Genomic DNA, 15,728 nt, shown 5'->3' with positions numbered 1-15,728 from the left:
TTTACAAACAAAGGAAAACAAAACAAAACAAAACAAACAAAAAAAACCTCAAACCAAAAAAACCCCAAACCCCCCCCCCCCCAAAAAAAAAAACCCAAGGAAAAAAGGATGGGAGGGGAAGGGTGCTTTCAGTTGTGCTTCTGCATGCCTCTTTCGTTGCAACTTAAATTTGCATACCTGACATTTCCTGAGAAGAGAAGGGGTGACTGGAAAACCACCACACTGTTATATAATAATAATAAAAAAATTATTCATAGACTGTCTACCCAATTCTTTTCCTACAGAGGCTGCTCCAAGCCAGACTTCCTCAGTGCTCTTCTTCATGGCTGTATTCCTGCACTTTCATTCATATAGTTTCCACTCCCATCACTCTCCTTAAATTATGAGGAAAACTCAAAAACTGAAGGAAAACAGAGGAGGGTTTATGAGCACTTAAATAAAAAGTCCAGCCTGGCCCCAGCTGGGAGTGCTGGCTCCGGGGGAAGAGGCAGAGACTCATTTCATGGCTTTGCATCCCTGGGACTGATGAAGAAGAATAAAACTCAAAGAGATGAAATTTTTAAATCTAGCCTTTTCTATTTTGCTCACTATAATTACATACTGAAAGGAACTGAGACTTGCATGAGTTTGATGCAAGTGCCAAATATCAGTGTAAAGCCTAGCATACAAAGTCTGGTAACAAGAAGGAAAAAAGAGAGGGGAAGAAAAAAGAAAATAAAAGAGAAGAGAGTCCAGTTTTCCCACATGTTGAGGTCCTCAATTATTATTCAGCTACTTGAAAACATCCACTTAGCTCGTGTTCAGAACTTGTCCTTGGAAACTCAGCAAAAGCTTTAGCAGGGCACAATAAATAAACACTCTAACGAAAATGAATGAAAGTTCTCTTTCTAAAGTAAAATAATTACAAACACTGCTGTAAAAAGTGATGAACTCTAAGCAGTATTATTCCTTTGCACTAAAGAAATATATACAATCTTTTTTAAAAAATATAGAGGAGTTGACAGGACAGGAGGAGAGGAAGGCTGGGTGCTGTGGAAAAGGCAATTGAGAGAGAATAAATCCAGGACAGCCATCAGTGCTGCATCTGAAGTAGTCATCACTGCTCACCAGGCTCCTGGTAACTGAAATCATATTCAAAGGCACTCAGACCCAGGGAAGTTGCACCAGGGAGTCCTTTAATGTGGCTCAGTATGCACAACACAAATTCAGGGTGTACTAAAAATACATAAAAAAATTCTAAAAATCCTCTCAAGCACATCAAGTAGGGTTGTTTGCAATTTCACAGTTTTGCTGATGAGAAAATATTAACACTCTATTTAGCACAAATAAAGTATTAAAGTATCAATATTAAACATATTGAACTGTGCAAAATAAAAGTAACAATATCAGGATAAGGTGACTAAGAACAATTTACACTCCAAAAATTGGGAGGACATTCAGGCCAAGTTACAAATTTTAAAAAAAAACTTCAGTTTAAACCTTGCTATAACTCATTGTAACCCTAAATGGAAAGTAAAATTTGTAATTTCAAAACATTTCCTACTGCTATCAACTTCACCTCTTCTATCAAACCCCCAAACTTCAGCATCATTTTAAATTCAGAATTCAAACTTTTATAATATTGCCCAAATGCCAATGCGGGGTTTCCTGAAGAAACCCTTCTACCACTATACTTTTTGAAATTTCACATCAATATTAAAAAACAAAGGAGATCATGAAAAGTAGACTGTGAAATAAATGGGGGGAGGCATTTCAAGTGTAGTTTGAACCAGGTTTTGGGTATAAGGAGATTGAGCAAAAAAGCCACTTATACTGCTTATTCCTGGGGCTGCCTTAACACAGGAGGGGAAGACACTTGAAGTTGCTTCTGCAAGCACTGGGATTTCAACTGGCCCATATTTTGCATCATTAGTATTCACAGTTATTTCTTAGTAATTTGGTCAAACACACGCTACGTGGGTCAGCCCACTCCACAATTAGATGACTAACTGTGAAGGTCAAACACAAAGAACAGGACACTGCCTTCCAAAGGATGCTTCTAGCAAAAGAACTGAGAAACCAAACTGGTCAAAGGGCAGGAAGACCTTGTACCTGGGAAAAAAAAGAGTATTTCAAAAAGAAAAAACAGCAGTGCAATTAAAAGTGGTAATGCCAAAGCAGTGGAGTAATAGTGCAGTTCAGTTCAGTGTGTCTCTACTAATTTGCAGTGGGCGATTCCAGATGGTGAGAGATTCTTTGCCACCTTCTCTCCTAGGAAAAGACTCAGGAACATCCTTCTGTCCCACCTCCCTGCAGCCCCCTCTTCCGATCAAACATCGTGACACTCAGATCCAGGTTGCACCTCTCTTCATTCCCAGCAGGGCCAGAGTTGACAGGGGACAATGTAGGTGTGTCCATGCATGTTCCATCCATGAGTCACTGCCCGGGGACAGTAACCACAAAGCACAAAGGGACTTGCCAAGCCATGATCTGTGGACTGCCCAAACAGTCTTGTCAAACTGCCCAACCCCTTCTTGCTCAAAAGTGTGATTTTCTCCCATCCTGTGGCACCTTTTTTTTTTTTTTTTTTTTTGGCCGTCCTCCCAGGCAATTTGGTTGTGCGAGGAAAGAAGCAATGGTGGGTAGCTTTATCAAATTAACCCACTGCAAACAGTAAAGAATACACTTACAGCATGAGGCAATCCTCAAAGTTCAGTTCAGTAAAAGAACTTTAAAAATCAAACCAAAACAACCAAAACTTTTGACTTTTTCATTATGAAAAGGACTGAGACAAAGATAGCATGGTTACATGTACGTGAACCAGCCATAACCTTGCCTCTGCCATTCACAAGATCAGAGTTCAATATGTTCCCTACATTCTGGAAGGAGTTTGTGTTACTGGAATACATCAAGATACAGGATGAACAAGGTGTTGTAAGTTACCTTGGATTCAGGCCATTCATATTGCTCAATAAAGTGTGGACAAGCACTTTATTCCAACCATTTCAAGTTGGAGAAGAAAAAAAAAAGGTAAAGATTAAGGTAGAAACATAAGATTTCTTAATGACAATTAATGTGGTTTGAAAAGATCAAATAATATCTACATATGTAAAATATAGATTCTAATAACAGTCAGAGATCCTGAATAGAATTTAAGTAGGTCATTTTTAGGATCCAATAGGAGACAGACCTCTTCAGAACTGCTCGAGAAAATATAATTACAAGCATTTGCTCTATTTATGAAAAGTATCCACATCAAAGATGTAAAAAATTAGAATGGGATTTTCTACAATACTTTAATTTTCTGATCTTTGTTTTATTAGGCCTTGATTAATAAATGACATGGAAATGTTTTAATATTGAAACAATTAATGTTTTATCATCTGTCAGACTAAAGGAATGCCCTCACATCAAAGGCCCTGCATGTTCCTGTGCAAGTTCCACTGACATTGGATTTGCTCTGAGCTGAAGCAGAGGCTGCTCCTGCAACCACAGCATCTCACATGCCGCGGGCACAGCTCAACAGAAGTGCAGGCAGCACTTGAGGACTTTTAAACCAATCACCTTGGAGTACATCACCCCTAAACCAGATTATCTTTGGTAAACAAAATAATCTCCCAAGAGAGAAGTGTCTCATTCTCCTCCTTAACCAGATTCACCATGGATTCTTACTTATTCACATCTCAATAACTCTTTTTCCCAAACCCTAAAACTAGGAAAAAGCTTGTCTGCCCTCATCATGGCCTTCTTCAATGGTTAGGACAATTCAGAGCAAAATTAGCATCATCAATTTTATTTTAGGACAGCACTCAGAACAAGTGATTCTTCACCAATTTATTATAAATGATCAGAGCCAATTTCCAAAATCAAAGATTTATTTAACAAATTTGAAAAGCAATTTCGGGAAACGCCACGATAAATCAGGACAACATCGATCGAATGCTGGGTGGACAATCCGGGAGCAGCAAAGGGTGCTTCTCCGGAGTACTGCTCACAAATTCGGGATCTCAGGGTAGGTGTTTTATACCGTTTTTCTACCCTGAGGCGAAAACAAGACGGTAACAAAGAACCCGAAGAGCATGACATCATGTACATAACATAATCATTGAAATGTCTGGTGTCCACAAGGGATATCTGAAAGAGTTTCCTGAGAAATTGAGAAGACGTCTGAATGAAAAGTCTCCGAATCTTCTGTCAGAAGGTTTCTGCCGCCCTCCGCCCAGATTGGTATCGGATCTCCTGATGAACTGTAAAGATGTGGTCAGCCCATGCTTAATGGGCCGTTTCCCGGTTATCTCTCTGGCAGATGTCGAGGTAACACCTTTGGACTGTGAAAAGACTGTGGTATGCAAAGAGATGCCCTGGAACTGTTTCCAGGAATTCAGGGGTTTTTACATTCCACTACAAAGTTTTAATACACACAATTTTAATCCACGAATTTACTACTATGTATCTAATCACAATTTGAAAACAATTTCAGTTTGAATACAAATTATATATCCACAAAAAAAAAATCTAGGTCCCATTTAAGCCAAGTATTTTTTACTTAAATACAAAATTTAGTTGTTCCACTGCAGCATCTGCGAGCAAGTCTGCACTGCTCCTAAGCCTTAATCAAATGCTGATCCTAACATTTAGGAAGGAAATCCTTGGGATTTAGATTGTGTTCTCACGTAGAAGATCAACCTGGACTCTATTAACAAACTGAAACAGAAGTGTGCAAACTTTGTAGTTCAGTATCAGTAAAATAACTTCAAATGAAGCCCAGGACTGTTGTGATAATCATACTTTTATCATCCCAGAGCTATCAGATTCAGACGGTCTACCCTGCACTAACTTCAGTACCTACTTTGACGAATGACAGTTAAAATAATTAAAATCCTCAAACAGCAAACAACACATTCTTTAATAGTTAATAACACATCCTGTCGAACCTCGGGCTCCAAAAAAAAAAAAAAAAAAAAAGGCGCTTTAAGACACAGCCAGGCCAGGCATTACTGACCCTGGAGATGCTGCTTTACCTCTTCCCTAAATGACAAATCGCTTTGCGTTTTAGCAGAGAGATGTCATCGTCTTTGTGGGTAAAGTATTGCCCTCGTTGAGTTTTCCAAGGGCGTTAACCAAGATTTCTTTCCTTTATGAAGTCAATGGTTACCCTGTTTCTGTGTAACACCCATCCATTTCATTAGCATTTTACAGGGGTGGGTACCCTTGTAAAAGGGAAGAGGAGCATCAGAGCAGGGCTACTCAGAGTGGTTAAACTGAAGGTATCGTGAATTCGCTATCAACAAAGCACTAAATCTCCCTGTATTTCAAAGCAAAGGAGGCAGTTTAGCAAGGTAAACATCTACACTCTTACTGCAGTCTTTTCAAAGCCCCCAGGACCAAGGTCAATTTTATTGTGCCGTCATACCACAGGAGATAAGGACTTTTCAAAGGTATCCTTGACTATTGTCATTTTTAAAGCATGTAGCTTGAAAGAAAACAAACAAAAACAAACAAACACACATACACACAAAAAACACCCCAAAAAACAAATCCACCTCTAAATTTACAAAGCAGCGAAGAAACAGCGACACAAATGCTATTTGCAGGGTTATGCTTTCCAGTCCAAACCTCACTGAATATATTTTGTAAACACTGTTTACAATGAAAACCAAGCACATAAAATGGCTATCATGTCTCATTTGCAAGAGCCTCATAACATTTCAACCACACCAAACTTGTCAAAAGAATCTGCAGAGGTCTACAGGGGATATCATGTCATAAATAAATATGTCATATAATAGTGTCATATTAAAAAAATAAAAATACAGGAGGTATAATCTACAGGACATAAACCGTCATGCTCTGTTATTTCAACAGCAAATGTAGCACCTGACACCTGAGCATGAAGCAATTCAGAGCACCAGGTGACACAAGTCACAGCTTCCCCAAAGCTCTGCTCTGCCAGCTTACCCAGCTCTTGGGTACCAAGGCAGGAGACTAAAAGTTAAACACCTGGGAATTGAGCTCACCTGTGTGGTTTTGAGGAAAAGCCCAGAGCACACCACAGCTGCTCAAACCAAAGCTGGAATGTCAGAACAGCAATAGGTTTCAGGAACTCCCCCCACTTACCACCACCTAATCTCGAAAGTAAGTGATAAATAGCACCTGAAAGGTTTTGCAGTTTCCATTGCAAGGGTTTGTGTAACAGTAAGGAATGGACATAGAAAGAGTTCTGGTCTAAATTCACTCCTCCAAATAAGAGTAAGAAGCATAAGAAACAACCTGTAGAAGGAATATTCTACTTTTTTTTTTTTCCTTAAGTATCCAGAAATGGTTTGCAAGAACTATAAGAATAATTCATTTACACAAGAAGGAAAAGACATAGTTTTGTTTGAAGGATAAAAATTATGGGAAAGAATTAAAAATGACTCAATTTTTGCAATACTTAGCCATAACAACTCATGTTTGATCCATTTGCTTTATTTTTTTGTGTTTGCTAACAACCAATGCTCAGTGGCCAACCACAACATAAAGTAGATGATCTTTGTGATCTTAGCTGAGAATTTTAGACAGATAAAGTCTGTTCCTCATGCTGAAGGGGGATCAGCATGAAAGCCAAAGTGATACCTTCCTTTTTAAAATAACTTGCTCTTTTAAAAGTACAGAATAAATAATAACAGTAATAATAATAATAGGGTTAAAATACCATTCCTCTTTGAAACCTTGAACTGGTGCTTGCAGTTCAACGTTATAAAACTGTACAGGTGTATGAATGCCTTGCCAGTGTCCTAAAATTTACTGTTCCTTTTCACAGAAAGAATGTGCATTTCCTTCTTTGCTATACAGGATATTTTCCTGCACTTCACCTCTAGTACAGGAATTATTAGCTGCAACCAGCTGCACCTTCGTCCAAATAGGCAGATGCCAAAGCTCCTGGTTTCCTCAAACTCTTTGGGGAGCACACCACCCAACCCAACACAAATTCATAGGAACAGGTCAGTGCTGTCTAAGCTGAATCAGATCCCTGTTTATCAGCAATTAAGTCTACCAAGAAATAAGCACAGCAGCCTCCTCTCTGCCCAAAATAATCAGCTTTTCTGCTTACAGCACATAACGGTGCCAAAACTACTCATTTTTCAAAACAGGTTGTAAGAGCCAAAGGAAAAGAACTTGGATTTAAAATCACATCCTTTCATCCTTAATGATTAGCAGAGTCTAGAGAAGGTACCAAAAATTTAATTCATCATTCTCTGAGGTATCAGTGCAGCAGCAGTGGGCTTGGCCTGTCCGTGGGACATCCCACTTGAAATGAGGAGAAGCTTTTTCACTTGTGAGGCTGGCAGAGCACTGGAACAAGCAGCCCAGAGAGGGATGAGCAGTTTTCAGAGGTCTGAGCATTCCCAGAGAGGAAGGACAGGCTTGTCCATGGGTTTGCAGAATGCTGTGGCTCCGCACACTTCACTGGTGCTTTTACTGCTTGTTAGGTTAAATGGAGAAGGACTGAACGCTATTCTGCATCTGCAGTTCATTTACAGATGCTGCATGTTTATAATCCAGAGTCCCAAGTGGGTGCTCAAATGAGTGCCAGTATTTTAATACTCTTAAGTATTTTAAAGGAAGATAACAAGATACTGTCGGCTATTAAGCAATAGCATTGCCCCACTAAGTTCCCTCATTAAACACATGCAGGAAAAACAATATACTCTGCAGGAAAAAAAAAAAAAAAACTTAAAAAGAGCATGTATTGATTCCTTCTGTTAGCAATATTTTCTTAATACAAGCCAACATCAATCAATCCCTCCACTCAAAGTGCAATTCTCACCTCTCCATGTGGAACACATTAATGAGTTTTCACTAAAAAAAAAAAAAAAGAAAATAAGCCTATATGTACCAGGTACACAGAAATAACAGGCTTCAGTATTGCTTTCTCTGTGTGAAAGAAAAGCAAAGAGTTCTTCTCCTACCATAGGGTAACAGACACAAAATATAAGTTCACAAAACCAGCGTGGGTGTTCTGTTTTGGTGTATTACTTTTTTTTTTTTTTTTTCTTTGGTTCTGCCAGCACTGAATTTAGTGTTAATTAAAAAGTGCTGGCTTGGCCCTGCACCAGGAATGCAGCAGCAGTGCAGCTGCACTTTGAGCTGCAGTGCTTGCAGGCTGCCACAGCAAAAGTGAGATGGAGAAACTTCTTGCAGGGAAACACGGGTGGGCTTCCCCCACGGCACCAGGTCTGCTGCTTCTGCAGGTGACAGGAGAGCTGATCACCAGTGGGTTCTGGAGACCATGACAGAGCCTAGAAATAAAATATGGCCCTCCTGCAACTTAATTAAAAGTTTTACAGCAGCAAAGGAAGCTCTGCTCCTCCAAGAAAAGCTGCCTGTTTAAAAGTGAAATGATATAATGAAGATCATAACCTGGGTGAATAAGCTTCTGGTAACAAGGAATGCTTTTCCCTAAAGCTGTACACAACCCAGTATAAACAGAGTCCTCACCACTTAAGTCTTGGTGACGAGCAGACTGGGAGAAGGAAACCAAGAGAAGTTATCCCTGGATAAGATCAACATATTTCAGGCCATGAATCAGCTGGCTTCCATATCCTGTGTGTCATTTAGAGAGAATATTACAGACTGAAGCTTTCACTTAAAATTATGAGAACAATTACTGCAATCAGGAAACAACCATTTGTTGGGCTGAAATGTTGCCTTTGTTTGCAGAAAAACTTGCAGAACAGCTTCAGGAGATAAATTTTGCTCATCTCTACTTGTAAATGAGTATAAAAAATGATACATGCATACTGGGGGAAAACAACCAACCAACCAACCAACCAACCAACCAACCAGTGTTGCCTCCTTTTGCTGATTTGAATAAAACACTTCTCTTCAGCTCATCCTCTGAGGAAAAACTCTACAACCAAAAAATTTAAAAGAACTGGTGATGAGGTCAAAGGGTCAGGACTAAAAACCAAGCAGCAACCACCACACATGAGTTCTACAAACCTTACTGCAAGTCAGCTCTTAGTTTCAGTCTACACCTGAACGACTCTCTGCATGTCAGTGCAGAAGTGCTGCTTGTAACCACTTTGCTCTCATCTCAGCAGGCTAAATCACAGCTCTGCAGATGAGGCCACAGGGCCCGTCCAAGCACTCTTCATTTAGATTTGTCCTTTTCTTTTTGGCAAACAGCACCCAGATACTGCTCTGGTGTAATCAGGTCTCCTGTCAATGTGAAACTCACACTTTAAAGAGCCCACTGACAGATGGGTTCAATTTAATGCATGACTATGAACAGCTGCTCCTGATCACCAGCTTGTACAGCACACTCATTCATCACAAAATATTTCAAAAGGCTGAGCTGAAATGGAACAAATGAATTTGAAGGAGTATGGGAGGTACTATGTTAGCCTTGGAGAATGTGTCAGATGTAAAAAGCACAGCTATGAGACTGCCTTTAATTTATTCCTATAAATTCTGGCTCTGCTCTATTAGCAGCATTCTTCAGATTCTCAAAAATCCAGGAGGACAGCCTGAATAAGGTATTAAAAGATGTATTTAAATACTCCTAATGAAGATGATTTTAACTAAGTTAGTGGCTAAAAGCAGCTGGCAGCATGTTTAAATTGTGCTGGAGAAAACTGCAAGATTACAAGCCTCAAACTGCTGAAAGGAGAGGAGGTTATTTCCCCAAGTGCTCTAATTCAGAAAGAAGACATATCAGTCATGCAATGGAGGCCCATGGACCTGCCTTTGCCCCCTTCATCTTAAATACTGTGAGAGGCCTCACTGCTTTTAAAAAGTTTTCATCTCCCTCTTTGATCCTTCAGTGTGGCTGCAGCCAAGAACAAGGCACAGCCTGACAAATGAAACCACCTGTTTTGAAGGTCTGTGAAGAGATGGAGAGCTGACACAGAGCTGAGTAATCCACTTTTTTTTTAAATTTCAGGAATTATGCAGCAAAAATAGACATTTTAAACATCACAGTGTTTATCATGGCTGCTGGATCACCTTTGAGTGACTCAATTTTTCACAGAGCACTTCCTGTGAGTTGTACGCAGGGCAGCTTCATAGATGTTGGGAAGAAGGGTGATATGCAGGGAGGAAAATTTTCTCCAATAGTTGCCTCAGGTGGAAATTCATTTTTGCCAATTCTTGCTAGGGTTTTCTAGGGGTACGGAAAACAAGTTTCCAAGACCTTTCTAAAGGCAATTCCTATAGAGAAGTGATATTTATAGCATCTTCAGACACCTGTATCATCCAAGTATAGTTGTACTTGTGTGAATTCACGAGCAAAGCACATAATGCTTACATAGAATTCCAAATTTCACACACTTTTGTATCACTGTGTGGTTGTTAGATCAGACTTTTGTGTCTTAGTATGAAAAACACACTTCTATTTTGAGCTGTAGAGAATTTAACAACAATTTGTTGTAACATTTATTGATATAAATGGGGAGTAAAAAGAAGCAAAGGTTCCCTCAGTATAGAAAATGTAATTTTTGCAACAATGGCAGGGGGATAAAAAAAGACAGGCCTTTTAGATAATAGTATTTCGTTTTACAGAGTACCTTTGGCAGTCTCTTGCTCTACCTATTCTCCTTCCTCAAGGCCAGGTAAGGAGACAAAGCTCAGGTGAGAAGCTTGCACAAATAAAGCACATCAGCTCCCCTTCCATGCAATGGAACAAAGCCACTGCTTGCCATCACCCAGGCTCCTGCTGCCTGCTAGGAAAGCAGTGAGTGGAAGTGATAAGCAGATCTCTACCACGTCAATAACCAGCTCTGTGACAGCAGTTTTCACTTATTTTGGGAGCCCAATCCACTGCCAGGGTACACGCTCTGATGTGGGGGTGAGAAGCCCTGGGCTTTGTTTTATCTGCCAGGACCAAGGCAGGAGCACACCCTCTGCAAAGGTTATTCATCACCACAGCAACCTCCAAACAAACGTGGGAGCCCAGTCAAACTGACTGGCTTCACCCAGCCCTGTCCCTCTGATGACAGAGGGCAAAGGTGCTCTCCACTTGCACCCTACAGGGGACTTGATTGCTTGGGTTTGTTTTTATGTCATTGGAGCTCACAATTCCAATTTGAGCATCTCAGAGCAGAGAATGGCCACACAGATGTATCAAACAATAAAATTCTTCTATAGGCCCAGATAAAAGGAGAGAGAAGACACACAATTCCTTCTTGCCACAAGGTGAGCAAGTGCTGCATTCCATTACACACCGTCACCCCACCTTCCCCACGTGCTCCCCTAGGTACCAGGAACAGCGGCTGTTAAATAAACACCCCACCTAAACCCAAGAAAACCCCATTCTGTCCTTCCTCTCCCTTCACCACTTCTTTTCTTCACATCCTCTCTCACTCCACGGGAGATCAACGATTTTGGATACGCTAGGAAAACCCAACCGAGACAATAAAGCAATTGTAAACTCAGCACAAATGAAAAGCGAAGTGTCTTTCCCTAAATCCGGAAAGAACAAACCCCGAGGCTTCCCGAGTCACTCCAGGAAAGAGATTATGACCATTTCTAAACCTTTTCAGCTACCAGCCAGGAGGAAAAAACACTGTCTGCAACGACAAGCTGTCAACACTCGGCAGGCAGCACGGCTCTCATTTGTGACACTGAGCTTTCGCCTGCAGAGCTGGGCACATGGGCACCAGCAGCCAACACCACACGCAATGACAACTGAACATGCCCAGATTTCTCTACCTGTCCCAAAGCACATCCCCCACCTGAGCAGCCAGGTCTCAGGTTTTAAAAAGATAGGGTAACCGTTTGTTTTGAATTACAGGATTAAATATATATATATCTCCAATGTTCCTAGGAATATTATTTTTTAAATCAAAGCCACAGGTGATTTGAGCCGATAACAAGAACTCATTATCTCTCATTTACTCCTGTCAAGAAATATAAGTTAAATTTTGTTGTAGAAAAAACATCAGAAATACCCATCCAGCTTCAGTGTTTTTGGATCTAAGCAAAATTTATTTTAACAAAAGGGTGGTTTGATTTATACCAATGGCTTAAGCTATCATTTTTCTTGAGTTTCAAAACAGTCATTGGTAGCATTAATCTTTTGCAGGCTTATGATAGTTTAGAATTTCTGTCAGTGTGTTTCAGCATCCAACTACCTGAGGCAGGAGGTTAATTTACCTGATTCTGCAATATTTCCATTAGCCAATCACTTCAGTGATTTGATACATCAAGTGAGCCTATAGGAAAGATGAGGACAGACCTTTTTATCAGGCCCCACAGCAACAGGACAAGAGAGCATGGTTTTGAAGTAAAAGAAGGTTGAATTAGAATGTATTTAAGGAAGTTTTTTGCAATGAAGGCAGTGAAAGAGGTTGCCCAGAGGGGTGGTGGATGGCCCATCCCTGGAAACATTCATGGTCAGGTTGGATGGGCCTCTGAGAAACATGGTCTAGTTGAACATGTCCCATTGCAGGGGGGCTGTGCTAGATGGTCTTTAAAGATCCCCCCAATGTAAAGTATTTTATGATTCTATGATAAGATTGTTCTGACTCTATAATTAAGAAGAACTGGAAATTAAAAAACAAAAAAACAAAAAAAAAACAAACAACCAAAACAACTATTTAAAAAAAAAAAAAAAAGGTTTAAGACAATTCAACTTCCAGATGAAGGCTCAAACTGTGGTTTCAAAAGTCCAGGCTGCACTTGCAGGTAGTGAACAGCAATCGAGTGGAATTGCAAGCCAAGTGCAAAACACCACTCAACCCCAAGGGCTGGACACTCCCCAGACATCCTGCACTTAGAAGTTCTATGCTCTACAGTGCTCTCAGAAATAGGAAAAAAAAGAGAAACAAACAGCGAACTAAAACCCTGCATTTGAGATCACACGCATTTCTTAAGTGCAGGCACAGGCAAACCCATGAACCTGGAGGTACTCAGAGCGCATTGTGATTTATGTCACAGCACAGTCACCACCTGGTGTGACACGCAGGCACTGGCTTGACTGAGTCTTTATCTGTGCAGTGCATTTTACAGAGCACCTTCCTGATGAACTGCAGTTTCCAAAGGAACCATGTTACAGGGGAGCAAAGGTTTTTTCATCTCCCCCATGCTGGGATTCCATCCCATGAGTCAGACTGAGACCTCAGGCACTACATTTGTCCTAAATTGGTGTCCCCTGACCAAGACACAGATGTGCTTCCACTGTAATTATCTGGCTTCTAGAAAAATCTGCTCTAATTTTCATAATTGAAAATATTTACAAGCTAAAAAGAACTGCACCTACCCAAGTGACAATGATTTTAAATAAAAAAAACACTGCTTCAATAACTACCTTTCTTTCTCTATTTCGACACACCCTGAAAATCAATTGCAACATTTTGAAAACCTTCCTGCTCCAAAGCTGCTGCTGTTAGCACTGAGGTTGCTGTATTATTTAAGTGCTGGGGTTCAGAGTTCTCCAGCAGCAGAAAGGAATTGCATCTACCTTCAGTGGCTCCCAAGATAGCTGCTGTTTACACTTGAACTGAAGCAGGAAGAGCAGCAGCAAAAAAAAAGGAAAGGAAATTAAGGACAGGTATGTTCCTGCTTGCAGTGGTTATGTGACAATAACACCAAATTTGTTTTCCTAAACTTTCCATTAATTAAAGCCTACTTATTTTAGTCTGGCTTAATAGGCTACTGGACCTTGAAATAATGTACTTGTATTCCTTGCTCTGCCTTTGCCTCCACCAGCATGAAGCAGAATTACCCTCATAATTTTTCAGGCCAGGGTAATTTTCCAACTCTGCTGCTAATCAAGGTAGCATGTAGAGCTTAGGACAGTACTGACCTTCAGGTTTTTGTCCAAACATTCCAACAAGCCTTTTTAACAATATGGCAAGAACCTGAAAGAGCTAGAGAAGTGCCCTGGATGCATTTTACCTTTCCCGCACTGATCCTTACAGGAAGCTCCAACCTGTTCCACAAGAGACCTTCAGGTAGTTCTGCCTAAAGCATAAAGCCCCCTTTCTGATATTCATAGGATAATTCAGCATCTGATGCGGAGCTGTGTCATGCTGATGCTTTAATGGGATTCTATCCATGTACAGAGGGGCTATCTCCTCCAAATTCCAGAGAGATTTTTAAATGATTAGCTACAGCTAGGGGCACATATGTTGTTTTTAATAGCAAATGTGTGTTTTACAGACCAGGCTGCATCTCATCAATAATTCCTTGGTGCCACACTCCCAGGAAAATAGCAGTCAGCCCAGCATGGCAGAGTCTTAAATAAAGCAGGGTGTTACAAGGTGTAAGGCAGCTCTCCACACATTTGCTGTCAAAGAATCACAGCATGTCAGCTTCTGGAAGGAGCAGATTGCCATTGTTTTATCAAGGAAAATCACTGACTAGAAAAACTGACTAGAAACCACCTTCCCCTAAAAAAATTAATTGTTAGCTATTGTCTTTTAAAGAGAGGTTATGCCTAGTATTGAGCTGGAAACAGGATCACGCCTCAGAGGTCAGAACAAGCTCACACTTTTCTTTACACAGCATCTTCAAAAGGAAGCTGGGGATGAAGCTTGTCTGAACACAGTCACACACGTATTTTAACAGGAAAAAAAAAACCAAAACAAATCCACTACCCAAAAAACTACCCAAAGCACTTACATAAAAGGCTTTGGGTAGTTTCATTTTCTATTCAGCTGGAAAGGGAGCGAACCAGCACGAATACACACATTTTTAATCACCCTTGTGCTGACAGCAGCCAGTCACTACTTCTGTTATCAGAACCTCACAGCTTGGATTTCCAGGCTATGAAGTGCTAAGGAAGAGCATATAAAATCTCCTCTGGTTAAAAAGCATAGTGATATCATCTAGTATAACACACAAACGCTACAGAATTAAAGTCTGGCCCTCACCAGGATGTTACTCATTCAGTGGAGAGGAGAGGGGGGAATAATCCATAAACATACAGACAAATAGTAAGGATTTCTAAGATTAGCCGGTAACCTGGATCACTCTCATTTTCCTCTAAGCCCATCAGTCACAGTCTGGAAAAACAAGCAAGGCAGGCCAGTCTGTGCCATCCAGAAACTTGGAGTTTGCAGCAGATGCCAGATGTTAAAGAGACAGAGAGGAAAGAGAGATGCTGTGCTTATGTACAACTCACCAGTGATCACTTGTGCAAATGCCCACGTGCCTGGCTTTAAAACTTCAGGCTGGGTAGATGCTGTCCCTGCTACTGCTTAATTCAGCTGGCTGGCATCTCTCCAGAGGCACTCAGAAGGCAGCTGCCCAACAGGACAAATCACTGAAAACCAGAAAAGAAACAGGTTCAGCTTTGCAATTCCTCTGCACATTATACAATGAGTTCAACTTGCTAATCCCCCTGACTTCTTAAAATGTGAATCCCCTCAGTGCACGACAGGGAGAAATACCAATTCTGGTTAGAGTTCATCCACTACTGTCAGTGTGAGTTTACTAAATACCTGTAACAGCAGAAAGAACTCCTCTGTACAAGCTAAACAGGAACCTCATGGTCAGGATAACTGAACAGCTTCCACCCTAAAACCCTTCAAATTTTGTTACCCCTTAATTTTGAATCTGACATTCCTTTTCTGTTTCATTTTTTTATTCCTAGCCAACATTTTATTCTAACTTAGTTGTAATACAAGTCACACTTCCAGCTTGATAACTGCACTATCCCCAAGCACTGAACAGTTCTTTAAATTTTAGCAAATCTGACCAATTTAAAGCAGAATTTTCTTATTAATTACTCTTTTTAGGCCCTTCATTTTGGCATTAAACAC

General features: G+C 40.5%; 1 protein-coding gene across 6 annotated transcripts in view; it reads right to left on the bottom strand.

Moving 5' to 3' along the window:
• EPS8 (EGFR pathway substrate 8, signaling adaptor) overlaps window positions 1-15,728 on the bottom strand; it is a 125,939-nt gene that overhangs the window by 83,615 nt on the left and 26,596 nt on the right. For all 6 annotated transcript variants that reach the window (XM_066184455.1, XM_066184453.1, XM_066184460.1 and 3 more), the window contains exon 2: window positions 15,089-15,229. The gene's annotated coding sequence lies outside the window, so the exon portion shown is untranslated. The remainder of the gene's footprint in view (window positions 1-15,088; window positions 15,230-15,728) is intronic.

This window comes from Chamaea fasciata, unplaced genomic scaffold, assembly GCF_029207755.1.
Source record: "Chamaea fasciata isolate MVZ Bird 193981 ecotype frontalis unplaced genomic scaffold, bChaFas1.0.hap1 SCAF_5, whole genome shotgun sequence".
In the NCBI taxonomy this organism is placed as follows: Eukaryota; Metazoa; Chordata; class Aves; order Passeriformes; family Sylviidae; genus Chamaea; species Chamaea fasciata.
This window is presented reverse-complemented; position numbering and strand designations above follow the sequence as displayed.